The sequence below is a fragment of the Palaemon carinicauda genome, chromosome 7, assembly GCF_036898095.1.
Source record: "Palaemon carinicauda isolate YSFRI2023 chromosome 7, ASM3689809v2, whole genome shotgun sequence".
Lineage (NCBI taxonomy): Eukaryota > Metazoa > Arthropoda > Malacostraca > Decapoda > Palaemonidae > Palaemon > Palaemon carinicauda.
Genome location: NC_090731.1, coordinates 132,391,684 through 132,396,683, shown reverse-complemented (window position 1 = coordinate 132,396,683; position 5,000 = coordinate 132,391,684).

The following is a 5,000-nucleotide window of genomic DNA, read 5'->3' as shown; positions in this document are numbered from 1 at the left end:
TGGTCCAAATCAAAACTGAAAAGTCCATATGTCAAAATAGCTATTTCACGTAAATTTTCGGTTACTATTGTGATGATATCCATTCTCTCTTCCTTTTCTAAGTGCCTTCGTCCGAAGAATCCGAATGTTTTTTATATTAGTACTACTCTCAACAGTAATGCAATAGGGACATGTAATTTATAGGTCCATCGACTGCAAATGCAAATGATCTGCCATACCTAATTTTAGACTCAAAGTACAGTAACCTTTACTGAATTTTCTTTACATGATGCAGTACATCGACTTGAAAAAACCCGCAATTCTTAATAACTGGAGGTTTAATGTTGTTCAACGATTATTTTCTGCTGACGAACAATTATTCATCTTTTGCTATAGTTGTAACGATCTCCTTTGTTGTGAAGTGCCTTTGAAAAATAATGACATAGATTTTTTTAGCAGAGAGAGTCCTCATGTACATTAATATCTGAATTGGAAATTAAGATAGACTTTTAGCTCCATCGCTAAGTTTTGCCTCGATGGCACTTCTTGATACTCAAGCCTCCACGCATTTCTGAGGTCCATATTCATTCTCATTAACATTCATATTCATGAACACATACATACATATCTATAGTTCTTCACCAAGCACCCTTTTCCTATTGAGATGAGGTTTTAAAACCCATAGTCCTTTTACCTATTACAGTGACCATCAAATTCGTGCTAACTATCATACAAATAAAACATATTCATATATATATATATATATATATATATATAGTATATATATATATATATATATATATATATATATATACATATATTATGTATATATATTATACATATATATATATATATATATATATATATATATAGTGTGTGTGTGGTGTATATGTATGTATCTGTGTGTCTTTATATATTTGTATGTATATATATATATATATATATTTATATATATATATATATATAAATATATATATATATATATTTGTGTATATGTACAGTATACATACATATATGTAATTATATATAAATATATATATATATATATATATATATATATATATTGTATATACACATATATCTACTATCTACCTCTATATATATATATATATATATTATAATATATATATATATATATATATATATATATATATACATATATATAATTACATATATATGTACTGTATATATACAATATATATATATATATTATATATATATATATATATATATATATATATATATATATATATTATGCATATATATATATATGTGTATATATATATATATATATATATATACTATATATATATATATGCATATATACACATATTTATATATATTGTGTGCTTGTGGCGTGTGTATGTGTATGTATACAGCGAGTATTAATATTATTCTCAAGTCTCATTTTCAAGTAATTTTCCTTGGTCTCTTTCTATATCTCTCTCATCCCTTCGGTGCCAAACCACCATCTGTCAATCATTCCGTAAATAGTTCGCTTAACAGATAATGCAGCGATCTAGTATTCGGGGCATAACTGCGTACGGTTGTATGCTGATGGCTAGACTAAATGTCCTTCATGTGGTGGTGGTAGCTTAATGAAAAATCTTTCTTCAGTGAAAGCGCTTTTCAAAGTCATATCTATGAGTATTGCGATGATTCATCCTTATACCCAATGCGTAGAGAAGGTCATTTCAAATCTAAATTCAATAAATAATTTGATGTTGGTGGGGGATATTATTCTGGTATATGATATTGTAAATAAGATGGAAATTTTCGGTTGAAGTATACAAAGTTATCATTCGTTCATATAGGGTTACATTATTCTATAAATGTGCAAAGGGAATCGCTGTTTTTGTATTTCTAGTTGTTTTTATTAAGGGGTGGTTAATAGAAATGGAGTCAGTTAGGGCTTGGAGAAAAGACAGTCGATTTTCTTCAAATACATTTTATGAAGGTCTGGTATACCAAATAACGACCGTCATGTTTCGGAGTCGAATTGCAAAGAAACAGTTACAGTTTACTTTTGGAAAACAATTTGATCGATTTCTTTTTATACTCTAACTGGAGTATTGTATATGCTCGAAAAGGCCAAATTTTTCCTTATCTATATTGTACCAATTTGTTATATGATTTTATTTCTTATAGAAGTTTTCTCATTAGAGATATACGCGTATTGGCACGTTTTTACTTTGTTATGGTGTATGGTAGTTGGCAAAAACGGAAGCTCAATACATCCTTTTCTGTCATTTATACTTTTATTTAAGCTAGGGTAAATCTTTTTAAAGAATTATATAAATCGTGATGAAAAATTTTTCGTTGATTCATTTTATTGATTACCGGATGATTGTTATTTCTAAGCCATAGAAATGTCAAAAGAAGATAAATTTTAGTCTTGTGATAATTTGCACCGTCTGTTTATATTGAAATTTTCGTATATGTATATTAAATTGCCATTTATCAAGGTTACAAAGAATACTAAGTTCATCAATTTGAAAAAAAATAAAATTACTGAACCATATACCATTAATGTTTTTAGGTTTTCATGATAAGTTCGGATATAACTTTTACCTGATTATAATGTCATACTTTGCAATGAAAGATAATATCTGAAAATAAAGTGCCCCATTTACATCTTTCACCATTTACAACCTTTGATATGTTTTCTTCCCAACGATAACTAATTCATTTCAGCCATTGTGAAGCCTAGGTTTGTATAATGACCCTCAACAAAGTAGTTTTTTTTTTTTACCTTATTCATCAGCCTTTAGGAAAGACTAACCAATGACATACAATGTGCATAATGAACATAATGTACTTCATGTACAGTAAGTATTGTGCAGTAGCAAACTTTGGATATTGCCAAATTAAAGGCATGGGTACTTTAGTACGCAAAATAATAATAATAATAATAATAATAATAATAATAATAATAATAATAATAATAATAATAATAATAATAATAATAATAATAATAATAAACTTAAAGTGAGGTAAACCAAGCAGGACGAATGCTAAAAGGATTCCTAAATTCTGTGTTATTTATGTTCCTTTTTTGCATGTTTATTCAAACCATCATGACTAACGTGGCATTTGGATGCGAAGGAAAATAGATGAGTCTGCTTTGCCCTTCCCCTGTCACCAACATCCTTCCCGATGATGCTTGGAAACATCTGTTGCAATAAGGTGGAAAAGAAAAATAACTTTTTTCTTGAGTATCTTCGTTGGTAAAAGTTCTGGGAGTTAATCGAAAGATGAAAGTATGACTCCGCGTAAGAAATTAGCGTCTTGAACGTAACTTGATTCGATATAATTTTATTTTAGACTCAAGAGGTGAATTTACAACATTGTCATAAAAATGAACTTTATACAACCTAAAGTAAGCAATGAATTAATCAACTGACAGCACCAACACAACAACACACACACACACACACACACACACACACACATATATATATATATATATATATATATTATATATATATAATATATATATATATATATATATATATTATACTATATATAGTATGAGAGAAATATAGCGTACATGGGGTGTTAAAAAACTTTTTGCATTAGATAGGTCATATGTCATTGTACATCAAATATGCTTGTCATGGAAAAACTACTGTTGGGCTGTAGGTAATAACCTGAATGGAATGAATAGGATATATCGAAATGAAACAATATAAGATGATAAGAAACCGCATTGTTGACCAAAAGTAAAGCGAACAATTCAGATGAGATCAACGAGAAGACAATATCTTAATTGGATACTAAGAGACATAATACTGTAGCACTGTTACAGTAGGAAAGTCTTGCAACGGAAACATTTTCTGCGACGCGATTGAAAGCAATGCAACATTAACCCTTTCACTGCCAGCAGTAAATTCAACAAAACCTGATGACGTAGCAAAATCTTTCAAAACCACACAAACCCTAGTTTTTTTTTTCTATTTATTGGAAAGCTCACATCAAGACCTTTCCACTGAATATCAACTTGCTATGTTTTAGGTAATTTTAAAATATATTTAACTCATCAATATTTTGACTAAATTTGCCAATAGCAGTGAAAGGGTTAATAGACGACGTAATCGAAGAAATTTAATTTTCCGAAGAAAGTTTCCAGAAATATAAGTAGATTTCAGACACCCTGAAGTCTACAAAGTAACTAAATCTGACAAGGTTTGATCCTGCAGGAAAATTCTGGCTTATATGATATTATATAAACGTTATGGAAGTCACGTGGCTTTACAATAGTGCTAATTGAAGTTTCAAGGTAATTGCCAGAATCAAGATATTCAAGGTAAATTAGGCGCGATTACCAAGAGACATGGTGTTTCATCGGATGAATTAGCTATTCAAATATGGATTATAGATAAATTAACGATAGAAGCAAAATCCTATTATTTACAGTATCTTCAATTAAAATCCGGGTGTAAAAGACAAAAAATTCCTTCACAAGCTTAAAGACACACCCTAAACATATTTACTAGAGGGTAATAATGTGTGTAGAAATGTAAGGCTTGCTTGTATAGCTAATGTAAACAACCGCCTAGCAGTGCTGCCAAAGTCGAACCGACATGAAGAGAATAGAGGAATTAAAGACTGCCCTTAATTTTGATATCTTCGAATGTGCCGCTGAAAGTCATCAAAAATTAAAACGAAACAAGACAGCGGAATATAGTTGCTCTTTAGAGATGACCATTCTACTTTACACCATCATATTCCTTAGCTCTTACCCGTTACGCTAAGTAGACGTCGCCCCTTCCAAATGGCATCTAAAAGGGAAAACACACACTCATACATCTCCCTGCTCCGAACTTCCACCTCTGCTTCCCCTTTGCCATAAACCTTCCTCGTTTCTCCCCAACTAGACGCAGACTTGCTTAGCCATCTCATAACTATTTTTACGGCAGATGCAGCAACCCTCTCCCTCTCTCTGTCTCTCCTTAATTCTTATTCACTTTTTCTTCCTCTCATGCTTATCCTCTTCCTGCTCGTTGGCCCTCCATTCGCTT